Source organism: Globicephala melas, chromosome X, assembly GCF_963455315.2.
Source record: "Globicephala melas chromosome X, mGloMel1.2, whole genome shotgun sequence".
Lineage (NCBI taxonomy): Eukaryota > Metazoa > Chordata > Mammalia > Artiodactyla > Delphinidae > Globicephala > Globicephala melas.
Genome location: NC_083335.1, coordinates 46,598,647 through 46,613,415, shown reverse-complemented (window position 1 = coordinate 46,613,415; position 14,769 = coordinate 46,598,647). Strand labels below are relative to the sequence as shown.

The 14,769-nt window shown below is 39.3% G+C and overlaps 1 protein-coding gene across 1 annotated transcript in view; it reads left to right on the top strand.

Annotated features, from left to right (window-relative positions):
• DIAPH2 (diaphanous related formin 2) overlaps positions 1 to 14,769 on the top strand; it is an 887,427-nt gene that overhangs the window by 265,369 nt on the left and 607,289 nt on the right. The window lies entirely within an intron of this gene.

Here is a 14,769-nt window from a genome sequence, read left to right as displayed (position 1 = left end):
ATCTTCATCACTCTCTCTCTTGCTCTCACTCTATCTCCCTCCCTCCTGTATTCCTCTTCTATATATCTATATGCTGATTTTTCATGGAGCATTATATTATTAGAATTTTTCAATATTAACCTTCAAAATGTGACTTTGAATGTCTATATAATATTCCATTTTATACAATGTCATAATCATCTTGACCAGTCCTTTCTTATTGTACATACAGATTGTTTTCAGGTTTTTATAATTATAAATGAATTTACTGTGAACATCCTTTATATAAATATTTGGCTTCTTCTCAATATTTCCTTAGGATTGATTCCCCTGAGGGTGTGAACTTTGAAAGGCCAAATGCTTTTCAGAAAGCTTGTGCCAATGTACCCTGCCCCTGCAATTAATGTGAATGTTGGCCTCACTGCATATTTTTCCCTGAGCTTAATAAAGTCAGTAGCTTATTTCATATTTGTTGAGAGAGTTATAAGGGACTGTTTCCAAATACGTGCATTGGCTTATAATCTATTGTGGACCATAGTTGGTGCATATATGCTACTGTTGATTTTGGCTAGCTCATTCAGTGTTCAGTGGATATTTGTTTTGGGTACTGTGTGCCAGGTACTTAGGATTGTGTACCGTTAATCAAGAGCACTGGGGTGGGAAGACGTGAAGGGATCAGGTGAGAGCGGGTAGTCAGTACCAAAAACCCATTATGACCTCATCCATGTATCATCTCTGTGATTGTGAACAAATCATTTAACTTGTCTAGGCTTCAGTTTCCTCAACTCTAAATTCAGATAAGTCAAATATATGTGTGGTCCTTAATATTTTATGCTCAGATGTCTTGAGTAGCTGATGAAGGCTATGAACCTTTCATTAGAACACACACACACACACACACACACACAGATATTAGCTGGTGCTTGAAGAACTTCTAGGAAATCAGTGGATCTCTTAAAATAAAGATCATCTGGACTTGAGGAGCATAGAGTCTCTTCTGATTTCACAGGTCTGTGAGTCTAGTACTTTTTTAATATAAATCAGATCATATCCTGACCTAAATTTCTTCAATCCCTTCCCATTGAAATTTCTATTTTTTAACATTTTTATTGGAGTGTAATTACTTTACAATGTTGTGTTAGTTTCAGCTGTATAACAAAGTGAATCAGCTATACATATACATATATCCCCATATCCTCTCCCTCTTGTGCCTCCCTCCCACACTCCCTATCCCACCCCTCTAGGTGGTCACAAAGCACCAAGCTGATCTCCCTGTGCGATGCGGCTGATTCCCACTATCTGTTTTACATTTGGTAGTGTGTATATGTCAATGCTACTCTCTCACTTCGTCCCAGCTTAACCTCTCTCACTTCATCCCCCTCCCCATGTGCTCAACTTATTCTCTACCTCTGGGTCTTGATTCCTATCCTGCCCCTAGGTTCGTCAGAACCTTTTTTTTTTTTTTTTTTAGATTCCATATATATGTGTTAGCATATGGTATTTATTTTTCTCTTTCTGACTTACTTCACTCTGTATGACAAACTCTAGCTAGGTCCATCCACCTCACTACAAATAACTCAATTTCGTTTCTTTTTATGGCTGAGTAATATTCCATTGTATGTATTTTTCACATCTTCTTTATCCATTCATCTGTTGATGGACACTTAGGTTGCTTCCATGATCTGGCTATTGTAAATAGTGCTGCAATGAACATTGTGGTACATGACTCTTTTTGAATTGTGGTTTTCTCAGGGCATATGCCCAGTAATGGGATTACTGGGTCATATGGTAGTTTTATTTTTTGTTTTTTAAGGAACCTCCATACTCTTCTCCATACTGGCTGTATCAATTTACATTTCCACCAACAGTGCAAGATGGTTCCCTTTTCTCCACAACCTCTCCAGCATTTATTTTTTGTAGATTTTTTGAGGATGGCCATTCTGACTGGTGTGAGGTGATATCTCATAGTAGTTTTGATTTGCATTTCTCTAATGATTAGTGATGTTGAGCATCCTTTCATGTGTTTGTTGGAAATCTGTATATCTTCTTTAGAGAAATGTAAGTTTGGGTCTTCTGCCCATTTTTGGATTGGGTTGTTTGTTTTTTTGATACTGAGCTGCATGAGCTGCTTGTATATTTTGGAAATTAATCCTTTGTCAGTTGCTTCATTTGCAAATATTTTCTCCCATTCTGGGGGTTGTCTTGTGGTCTTGTTTATGGTTTCCTTTGCTGTGCAAAAGCTTTTAAGTTTCATTAGGTCCCATTTGTTTTTATTTCCATTCCTCTAGGAGGTGGGTCACAAAGGGTCTTACTATGATTTATGTCATAGAGTGTTCAGCCTATGTTTTCCTCTAAGAGTCGTATAGTGTCTGGCCTTACATTTAAGTCTTTAATCCATTTTGAGTTTATTTTTGTGTATGGTGTTAGGGAGTGTTCTAGTATCATTCTTTTACATATAGCTGTCCAGTTTTCCCAGCACCACTTATTGAAGAGGCTGTCTTTTCTCCATTGTACGTTCTTGCCTCTTATCAATGATAAAGTGATCATATATGTGTGGGTTTATCTCTGGGCTTTCTATCCTGTTCCATTGAGCTATATTTCTCTTTTTGTGCCAATATCATACTGCCTTGATTACTGTAGCTTTGTAGTATAGTCTGAAGTCAGGGAGCCTAATTTCTCCAGCTCCATTTTTCTTTCTCAAGATTCCTTAGGCTATTCAGGGTCTTTTGTGTTTCCATACAAATTGTGAAATTTTTTGTTCTAGTTCTGTGAAAAATGCCATTGGTAGTTTGATACGGATTGCATTGAATCACTGGATTGCTTTGGGTAGTATAGTCATTTTCACAATGTTGATTCTTCCAATCCAAGATCATGGTGTATCTCTCCATCTGTTTGTATTCTCTTCAATTTCTTTCATCAGTGTCTTATAATTTTCTGCATACAGGTCTTTTGTCTCCTTAGGTAGATTTATTCCTAGGTATGTTATTCTTTTTGTTGCAGTGGTAAATGGGAGTGTTTCCTTAATTTCTCTTTCAGATTTTTCATCATTAGTGTATAGGAATGCAAGAGATTTCTGTGCATTAATTTTGTATCCTGCTACTTTACCAAATTCATGGATTACCTCTAGTAGTTTTCTGGTAGCATCTTTAGGATTCTCTATGTATAGTATCATGTCACTTGCAAACAGTGACAGTTTTACTTCTTCTTTTCCAATTTGTATTCCTTTTACGTCTTTGTCTTCTTTGATTGCTGTGGCTAAAACTTCCAAAACTATGTTGAATAATAGTGGTGAGTGTGGGCAACCTTGTCTGCTTCCTGATCTTAGAGGGAATGGTTTCAGTTTTTCACCATTGAGAATGATGTTAGCTGTGAGTATGTCATATATGACCTTTATTGTGTCGAAGTAGGTTCCCTCTATGCCTACTTTCAGGAGAGTTTTTATCATAGATGGGTGTTGAATTTTCTCAAAAGCTTTTTCTTCATCTGTTGAGATTATCATTCATTTATTTCTGATCTGATCTTTATGATTTCTTTCCTTCTGCTAACTTTAGAATTTTTGTTCTTCCTTCTCTAATTGCTTTAGGTGTGAGGTTACATTGTTTATTTGAGATTTTCCTTGTTTCCTGAGTTAGGCTTGTACTGGGATATACTTCCCTCTTAGAACAGCTTTTGCTGCATCCCATAGGTTTGGGGTCATCACGTTTTAATTGTCATTTGTTTCTAGGTATTTTTTGATTTCCTCTTTGATTTCTTCAGTGATCTCTTGGTTATTTAGTAGTGTATTTTTTATCTTCCATGTGTTTGTATTTTTTACAGTTTTTTTTCTGTAATTGATATTTAGTCTCATAATGTTGTGGTTGGAAAAGATAATTGATATGATTTCAGTTTTCTTAAATTTACCAACGCTTGATCTGTGACCCAAGGTATGATGTATCTTGGGGAATGTTCCATGAGCACTTGAGAAGAAAGTGTATTCTGTTGTTTTTGGATGGAATGTCCTATAAATATTAATTAAGTCCATCTTGCTTAATGTGTCATTTAAAGCTTGTGTTTCCTTATTTATTTTCATTTTGGATGATCTGTCCATAGGTGAAAGTGGAGTGTTAAAGTTCCCTACTATGATTGTGTTACTGTTGATTTCCCCTTTTATGGCTGTTAGCATTTGCCTTATGTATTGAGGTGCTCCTATGTTGGGTGCATAAATATTTACAACTGTTATGTCGTCTTCTTGGATAGATCCCTTGACCATTTATGTAGTGTTTTGCTTTTCTTTTGTAATAGTCTTTATTTTAAAGTCTATTTTGTCTGATATGAGAATTGCTACTCCAGCTTTGTTTTGATTTCCATTTGCATGGAATATGTTTTTCGATCCTGTCACTTTCAGTCTGTATGTGTCCCTAGGTCTGAAGTGGGTCTCTTGTAGACAGCATACATATGGGTCTTGTTTTTGTATCCATTCAGACAGTCTGTGTCTTTTGGTGGGAGCATTTAATCCATTTACATTTAAGGTAATTATCAATATGTATGTTCCTATTACCATTTTCTTAATTGTTTTGCATTTGTTATTGTAGGTCTTTTTGTTCTCTTGTGTTTCCTGCCTAGAGAAGTTCCTTTCGCATTTGTTGTAAAGTTAGTTTGGTGGTGCTGAATTCACTTAACTTTTGCTTGTCTGTAATGGTTTTACTTTGTCTGTCAAATCTGAATGAGATCCTTGCTGGGTAGAGTAATCTTTCTTGTAGGTTTTTCCCTTTCATCACTTTAAATATGTCCTGTCACTCCCTTCTGGCTTGCAGAGTTTCTGATGAAAGGTCAGCTCTTAACCTTATGGGGATTCCCTTGTATGTTATTTGTTGTTTTTCCCTTGCTGCGTTTAATATGTTTTACTTTGTGTTTAATTTTTGATAGTTTGATTAATATGTATCTTGGCATGTTTCTTCTTAAATTTATCCTGTATGGGACTCTCTGTGCTTCCTGGACTTGATTGACTATTTCCTTTCCCATATTAGGGAAGTTTTCAACTATAATCTCTTCAAATATTTCTCAGTCCCTTTCTTTTTCTCTTCTTCTTCTGGGACCCCTGTAATTTGAATGTTGGTGCATTTAATGTTGTCCCAGAGGTCTCTGAGACTGTCCTCAATTCTTGTCATTCTTTTTTCTTTACTCTGCTCTGTGGTAGTTATTTCCACTGTTTTATCGTCCAGGTCATTTATCTGTTCTTCTGACTCAGGTATTCTGCTATTGATTACTTCTAGAGAATTTTAAATTTTATTTATTGTGTTGTTCATCATTGTTTGTTCTTTATTTCTTCTAGGTCCTTGTTAAACGTTTCTTGTATTTTCTCCATTCTATTTCCAGTATTTTGGATCATCTTTACTATACTTGCTATGAATTCTTTTTCAGGTAGACTGCCTATTTCCTCTTCATTTGTTTGGCCTTTTGTGTTTTTACCTTGTCCTTAATCTGCTTCGTATTTCTTTGTCTTCTCATTTTGGTTAACTTACTGTGTTTGGGGTCTCCTTTTCATAGGCTGCAGGTTTGTAGTTCCCATTGTTCTTGGTGCCTGACCCCAGTGAGTGAGGTTGGTTCAGTAGTTTGTGTAGGTTTTCTGGTGCAGGGGACTGTTGCCTGTGTTTTGGTGGGTGGGGCTGGATTTTGTCTTTCTGGGGTCAGGGCCGCATCTCGTGGTGTGTTTTGGGGTGTCTGTGAATTTATTATGATTTTAGGAAGTCTCTCTGCTAATGGCTGGGGTTGTGTTCCTGTCTTGCTAGTTATTTGGCATGGGGCTCCAGCACTGGAGCTTGCTGGCCGTTGGGTGGAGCTGGGTCTTAGCATTGAGATGGAGGTCTCTGGGAGAGCTCTCTCCAGTTGATACTACATTGGGCCGGGAGGTCTCTGGTCGTCCAGTGTCCTGAACTCTGTTCTCCCACCTCAGAGTCTCAGGCCTGACCCCAGACCGGAGCACGAAGACCCTTTCAGCCACATTGCTCAGAAGAAAAGGAAGAAAAAAAGAAAGAAAAAATAATAATAATACTAAAAGAATAAAGAAGTGAGCAGCCAAACCAATAAAGAAATCCACCTATGATAAAAAGTGCTAACAGCTAAACTAAGATAAACATAAAAACCAGAAGCAAATCCGTCACAACAGCAAACCCCAAGCTCCAGTTGTTCGCAAAGTCCATGGCCTCAATTTTGGGAAGGTTTGTTTTCTATTCAGGTATTCCACAGAAGCAGGATATATCAAGTTGATGGTGGGGATTTAATCCGCTGTTCCTGAGGCTGCACTGAGAAACTTCCCTTTCTCTTCTTTATTCTCAGATTTCCTAGTGTTCAGCTTTGCTTTTGGCCCTACTTGTCTGTATAGGTCACCCTCAGGCATCTGTTTCCGCCCAGGCAGGCCGGAGTAAAGCATCGGCTGATTAGGTGCCTCTTTCTCATTCAGGCCAGGGGGGAGGCAGCGGTATGGTAGTTATAATTGGAATGTGGGGCGAGCCTGTGGCGGCAGAAGCCAGCGTGACATTGCAGGAGCCTGAGGCGCACCTTGTGTTCTCCCGGGGAACTTGTCCTGGATCACGGGACCCTGGCGGTGGCGTGCTGCACAGGCTCCTGGGGGGCTGTGGATAACGACCTGTGCTTGCACACAGGATTCTTGGTGGCTGCAGCAGCAGTGTTAGCGTTTCATGCCCATGTCTCGTGTCTGATCTGATAGCTGTGGCTCACTCCTGTCTCTGGAGCTCGTTTAGGCGGTGCTCTGCCTTCTGTGGGCAGACAGGGAAGGAATCCCCTCTCCTTGTGAAACAGTGGTCTCTTGTCTCTTAGGCGGGTCCAGACTTTTATCCAGACTCCCTTCCAGCTCGCTGTGGTGCACTAGCCCCCTTCAAGCTGTGTTCACAAAGCCAACCCAAGTCCTCTCCCTGGGATCTGACCTCTGAAGCCAGAGCCTCAGCTCCCCGCCCACACCTGCCCTAACGGGTGATCAGACAAGCCTCTCAGGCTGGTGAGTGCTGGTCGGCACTGATCCTCTGTGCAGGAATCTCTCCACCTTGCCCTCTGCACCCCTGTTGCTGCACTCTCCTCTGTGGCTCTGAAGCTTCCCTCCGCCACCCCCCATCTCCGCCAGTGAAGGGGCTTCATAGTGGGTGGAAACTTTTTCTCATTCACAGCTTCCTCCCAAAGGTGAATGTCCTGTCCCTATTGTCTGTGTTTTTTTCTTTTTTCTTTTACCCTATCCAGTTACCTGGGGATTTTCTTGCCTTCTGGGAAGTCTGAGGCTTTCTGCCAACATTCAGTAGGTGTTCTGTAGGAGTTGTTCCACATGTAGATGTATTTTTGATGTATTTGTCGGGAGGAAGGTGATCTCCACATCTTACTCCTCAGCCATCTTCAAGGTCCCTCTCCCAATGAAATTTTAATCAAAATTATTACCAACCAGTGCCAGTACTGCACAGATCTGGTGCCGCTTTGATCTCATCATTTCCCAGTTTCTTCCTTAGTTACCTTATTTCAGCCACAAAGTTCTTTAGAGCAAAGAAAAAAATATTGCGGTATACGTCGTATAAGAAAAATGACCTATATTTAAATTATAAAATTTGATAAATTTTGATATTTGTGTCTACGTTTAAAACCATCATCACAGTCAAGATAATAAACATTTCAAGATGGTGGAGTAGAAGGACATGCTCTCACTCCCTCTTGTGAGAGCACTGGAATCACAACTAACTGCTGAACAGTCATCCACAGGAAGACACTGCAACTCACCAGAAAAGATATTCCACATCCAAAGACAAAGGAGAAGCCACAATGAGACAGTAGGATGGGAGGAATCACAATAAAATCAAATCCCATAACTGCTTGGTGGGTGACTCACAAACTGGAGAACACTTATATCGCAGAAATCCACCCACTGGAGGAAAGGTTCTGAGGCCCACGTCAGGCTTCCCAACCTGGGGGTCCAGCAACAGGAGGAGGAATTCCTAGAGAACCAGACTTTGAAGGCTAGCGGGATTTGATTGCAGGACTTCAATATGGTTGGGGGAAACAGAGACTCCACTCTTGGAGGGCATACACAAAGTAGTGTGCACATGGGGAACCAGGGGAAGGAGCAATGACCCCATAGGAAACTGAACCAGAGCTACCTGCTAGTGTTGGAGGCTCTTCTGCAGAGGCAGGGGGTGGCTGTGTCTCGCCCTGAGGACAAGGACACTGACAGCAGAAGTTCTGGGAAGTACTCCTTGCTGTGAGCCCTCCCAGAGTCTGTCATTAACCCCACCAAAGAGCCAAAGTATGCTCCAGTGTTGGGTCGCCTCAGGCAAAACAACTAACAGGGAGGGAACCAAGCCCCACCCATCAGCAGACAAGCAATTACAGTTTTCCTGAGCTCTGCCCACCAGAGCAACCCCCAGCTCTACACACCACCAGCCCCTCCCATCAGGCAACTTGCACCAGCCCCTTAGATAGCCTCATCCACCAGAGGGCAGACAGCAGAAGCAAGAAAATCTACAGTCCTGCAGCCTGTGGAACAAGAAGCACATTCACAAAAAGATAGACAAGATGAAAAGGCAGAGGGCTATGTACCAAATGAAGGAACAAGATAAAACCCCAGAAGAACAACTAGATGAAGTTGAGATAGGCAACCTTCCAGAAATATAATTCAGAATAATGATAGTGAAGATGATTCAGGACCTCAGAAAAAGAATGGGGGCAAAGATCTAGAAGATGCAAGAAATGTTTAACAAAGACCTAGAAGAATTAAAGAACAAACACCTAGAAGAATTAAAGAACAAACAAACAGAGATGAACAATACAATAACTGAAATGAAGAATACACTAGAAGCAATCAGTAGCAGAATAACTGAGGCAGAAGAACGGTTAAGTGACCTGGAAGACAGAATGGTGGAATTCACTGCCATGGAATAGAATAAAGAAAAAAGAATGAAAAGAAATGAAGACAGCCTAAGAGACCTCTGGGACAACATTAAATGCAGCAACATTGGCATTATAGGGGTCCCAGAAGGAGAAGAGAGAAAAGACCCAAGAAAATATTTGAAGAGATTATAGTCGAAAACTTTCCTAACAAAAAAAGGAAATAGCCACCCAAACCCAGAAAGTGCAGAGCGTCCAGGGCATGATAAACCCAAGGAGAAACACGCCAAGACACATAGTAATCAAATTGACAAAAATTAAAGACAAGGAAAAATTATTGAAAGCAACAAGGGAAAAATAACATACAAGGGAACTCCCATAAGGTTAACAGCTGCGTTCTCAGCAGAAACTCTACAAGCCAGAAAAGAATAGCATGACATATTGAAAGTGATGAAAGGGAAGGCCTACAACCAAGATTACTCTAAGCAGCAAGGATCTCATTCAGATTCGACAGAGAAATCAAAAGCTTTACAGATAAGCAAAAGCTAAGAGAATTCAGCACCACCAAACTATCTCTACAACAAATACTAAAGGAACTTCTCTAAGTGGGAAACACAAGAGAAGAAAAGGACCTACAAAAACAAGCCTGAAACAATTAAGAAAATGGTAATAGGAACATACATATCGATAATTACCTTAAACATGAATGGATTAAATGCTCCAACCAGGCTCAGGCTCACTGAATAGATACAAACACAAGACCCATATGTATGCTGTCTACAGGAGACCCACTGCAGACCTAGGGGCACATACAGACTGAAAGTGAGGGGATGGAAAAAGATATTCCATGCAAATGGAAATCAAAAGAAAGCTGGAGTAGCAATACACATATCAGATAAAATAGACTTTAAAGAATGTTACAATAAACAAGGAAGGACACTACATAATAATCAAGGGATCAATCCAAGAAGAAGATATAACAATTATAAATATATATGCACCCAACATAGGAGCATCTCAATGCATAAGGCAATTGCTAACAGCTATAAAAGAGGAAATCGACAGCTACACAAGAATTGTGGGGGACTTTAACACCTCACACCAATAGACAGATCATCCAAACAGAAAATTAATAAGGAAACACAAGTTTTAAATGACACAGTAGACCAGATAGATTTAATTAATATTTATAAGAAATTCCAACCAAAAACAGCAGGTTACACTGTCTTCTCAAGTGCGCATGGAACATTTTCCAGGATAGATCACATCTTGGGTCACAAATCATGCCTTAGTAAATTTAAGAAAATTGAAATCATATCAAGCATCTTTTCTGACCACAACGCTATGAGACTAGAAATCAGTCACAGGGAAAAAAACGTCAAAAACACAAACACATGGAGGATAAACATTATGTTACTAAATAACGAAGAGTTCACTGAAGAAATTAAATGGGAAATCAAACAATACCTAGAAACAAATGACAACTAAAATACGATGCTCCAAAACCTATGGGATGCAGCAAAATCAGTTATATGAGGGAAGTTTATAGCAATACAAGCCTACCATAAGAAACAAGTAAAATCTCAAGTAAACAATCTAACCTTACACCTAAAGGAACTATCAAAAGAAGAACAAAGAAAACCCAAAGTTAGCAGAAGGAAAGAAATCATAAAGATCAGAGCAGAAATAAATGAAACAGAAACAAAGAAAACAATAGCAAAGATCAATAAAACTAAAAGCTGGTTCTTTGAGAAGATAAACAAAATTCATAAAGCATTAGCCAGACTTATCAGGAAAAAGAGAGAGAGGACTCAAATCAATAAAATTAAAAATGAAAAAGGGGAAGTTACAACAGACACCACAGAAATACAGAGCATCCTAAGAGACTACTACAAGCAACTGTATGCCAATAAAATGGACAATCTGGAAGAAATGGACAAATTCTTAGAAAGGTATAACTTTCCAAGACTGAACCAGGAAGAAATAGAAAATATGAACAGACCAATCACAAGTAATGAAATTGAAACTGTGATTAAAAATCTTCCAACAAACAAAAGTCCAGGACCAGATGGCTTCACAGGTGAATTCTATCAAACATTTAGAGATGAGCTAACACCCATCCTTCTCAAACTCCTCCAAAAATTTGCAGAGGAAGGAACACTCCCAAACTCATTCTACAAGGCCACCATCACCCTGATACCAAAACCAGACAAAAACACTACAAATAAAGAAAATTACAGACCAATATCACTGATGAATATAGATGCTAAAATCCTCAACAAAATGCTAGCAAACAAAATCCAACAAGACTTTAAAAGGATCATACAGCATGATCAAGTGGGATTTATCCCAGGGATGCAAGGATTCTTCAATATACGCAGATCAATCAATGTGATACACCATATTAACAAATTGAAGAATAAAAACCATATAATCATCTCAGTAGATGCAGAAAATGCTTTTCATAAAATTCAACACCGATTTTTGATAAAAACTCTCCAGAGGGCTTCCCTGGTGGCGCAGTGGTTGCGAGTCTGCCTGCCAATGCAGGGGACACGGGTTCGTGCCCCAGTCCGGGAGGATCCCACATGCCGCAGAGCGGCTGGGCCCGTGAGCTGTGGCCACTGAGCCTGCACGTCTAGAGCCTGTGCTCTGCAACGGGAGAGGCCACAGCGGTGAGAGGCCCACGTACCGCAAAAAAAAAGAAAAACTCTCCAGAAAGTGGGTGTAGAGGGAACCTACCTCAACATAATAAAGGCCATATATGACAAACCCACAGCTAATATCATTCTCAATGGTGAAAAACTGAAAGCATTTCCTCTAAGATCAGGAACAAGACAAGGATGTCCACTCTTGCCACTATTATGCAACATAGTTTTGGAAGTCCTAGCCATGGTAATCAGAGAAAAGAAGAAATAAAAGGAAGACAAATTGGAAAAGAAGAAGTAAAGCTGTCACTGTTTGCAGATGACCTGATACTGTACATAGAGAATCCTAAAGATGTGGCCAGAAAACTACTAGAGCTAATCAATGAATTTGGTAAAGTTGCAGGATACAAAATTAATGCACAGAGATGTCTTGCATTCCTATACACTAATGATGAAAAATCTGAAAGAGAATTTAAGGATACACTCCCATTTCCCATTGCAACAAAAAGAATAAAATACCTAGGAATAAACCTACTTAGGGAGACAAAAGACCTGTATGCAGAAAACTATAAGGCACTGATGAAGGATATTAAAATGATATCAACAGATGGAGAGATATACCATGTTCTTGGATTAGAAGAATCAATATTGTGAAAATGACTGTACTACGCAAAGCAATGTACAGAGTCAGTGCAATCCCTATCAAATTACCAATGGCATTTTTTACAGAACTAGAAGAAAAAATCTTAAAATTTGTATGGAGACACAAAGGACCCCGAATAGCCAAAGCAGTGTTGAGGGAAAATAACGGAGCTGGAGGAATCAGACTCCCTGACTTCAGACTGACTATACTACAAAGCTACAGTAATCAAGAGATTATGGTACTGGCACAAAAACACTAATGTAGATCAATGGAACAGGATATAAAGCCCAGAGAAAAACCCACGCACCTATGGTCTACTGATCTATGACAAAGGAGGCAAGGATACACAATGGAGAAAACACAGTCTCTTCAGTAAGTGGTGCTGGGAAAACTGGACAGCTACATGTAAAACAATGAAATTAGAACACTCCATAACACCATACACAAAAATACACTTAAAATGGATTAAATACCTAAATGTAAAGCCAGACACTATCAAACTCTTAGAGGAAAACATAGGCAGAACACTCTTTGAGATAAATCACAGCAAGATCTTTTTTGATCCACCTCCTAGAGTAATGGAAATAAAAACAAAAATAAACAAATGGGACCTAATGAAACTTAAAATCTTTTGCAAAGCAATAGAAACTACAGACAAGATGAAAAGTCAACCCTCAGAATGCGAGAAAATATTTGCAAACAAATCAGTGGACATCGGAGTAATCTCCAAGATATATATACAGTTCATGCAGCTCAATATTAAAAAAAACAAACAGGCAATCAAAAAATGGGCAGAAGACTTAAATACTCATTTCTCCAAAGGAGGCGTACAGATGGCCAAGAACCACATGAAAAGCTGCTCAACATCACTAACTATTAGAGAAATGCAAATCAAAACTACAATGAGGTGTCACCTCACACTAGTTAGAATGGGCATCATCAGAAAATGTACAAACAACAAATGCTGGAGAGGGTGTGGAGAAAAGGGAACCCTCTTGCAGTGTTGGTGGGAATGTAAATTGATACAGCCACTATGGAGAACAGTATGGAGGTTCCTTAAAAAACTACAAATAGAATTACCATATGACCCGGCGATGCCACTACTGGGCATATACCCAGAGAAAACCATTATTCAAAAATACACATGCACTGCAATGTTCGCTGAAGCCCTATTTACAATAACCAGGTCATGGAAGCAACCTAAATGCCCATTGACAGACGAAAGGTTAAAGAAATGTGGTCTATGTATATATACAATGAAATATTACTTGGCCATAAAAAGGAATGAAATTGGCTCATTTGTAGAGACGTGGATGGATCTAGAGACTGTCATACAGAGTGAAGTAAGTCAGAAAGAGAAAAACAAATATCGTATATTAACGCATATATGTGGAACCTAGAAAAATGGTACAGACAAACTGGTTTGCAGGGCAGAAATTGAGACACAGATGTAGAGGACAAATGTATGGACACCAGCTGGGGAAAGTTTGCGGGGGGAGGTGTTGGTGTTCTGAATTGGGAGATTGGGATTGACATGTATACACTAATATGTATAAAATGGATAACTGATAAGCACCTGCTGTATAAGAAAATAAATAAAATTAAAATAAAAGATAATAAGCATCTCTGTCACCCCCTAAAATTTCTGCATTTGTAGTCTTCTTCCTATGCTTCCCCCTTCTCCCCATCGTGAGACAATCACTGATCTTCTCTTGGTATAGACTAGTTTTATTTTCTAAAATTTTATGTAGATGGAAACATACAGCATGTCCTTTCTTTGCTGGCTTTTTTCATTCAGCATAATTATTTTGAGGTTCATTTGTGTTGTGGTAGTGGCATGTATCATTTGTTTTCATAACTGAGTACTTTTACGGTATATCGATGTAGCACAACCTGTTTATACATTTACTTGTTGATGGACATTTGGATTATTTCTTGGTTTTAGCTATTATAAATAAAGCTGCTATGAGCATTCACATACAATTCTGGTTATAAACATATGCTTTCATTTCTTTTAGGTAAATAAATAGGTATAGGATGGCTAGGTATAGGTATACAGAATAAACTGTGTATACAGTATTGAGAATATTTCCCCAAAGAGGTTCTTCCCTTATTTATATTTTGGAGTGTTTGATTAGACCTGAGAAGTTTGATGTTTGTTTTCTTATTTACATAATACTATATTCTGCCCCTGTTCAGAAGTTGTTCAAGTGAAATCTTTCTTTAGGAAGCCTGAATTATTGAATGTTATTGTATCTTCCCCTGTAGCCTTATTTTAAGGGCCATTTTGACCCTTAACAATCTTTTTTTTAATATGATATTTTAGGATGAGCTTGTTGATTTTTTTTTTAAAATTATTTTATTTTTTAAAATTTTTGGCTGCATCGGGTCTTTGTTGTGGCATGCGGGATCTTCGTTGAGGCATGTGGGATCTTTTGTTGTGGCACAAGCTCTTCGTTGTGGCGCGGGCTCTTCGCTGCATCACGTGGGCTTCTCTCGAGTTGTGGCGTGCAGGTTTTCTTTTCTCTCGTTGTGGTGTGCAGACTCCAAGGTGCGTTGGCTCTTTAGTTGTGGCGCACGGGTTCTAGAGCACGTAGGCTCTGTCGTTTGCAGCACGCGGGCTCTAGCTGAGGCACAGGA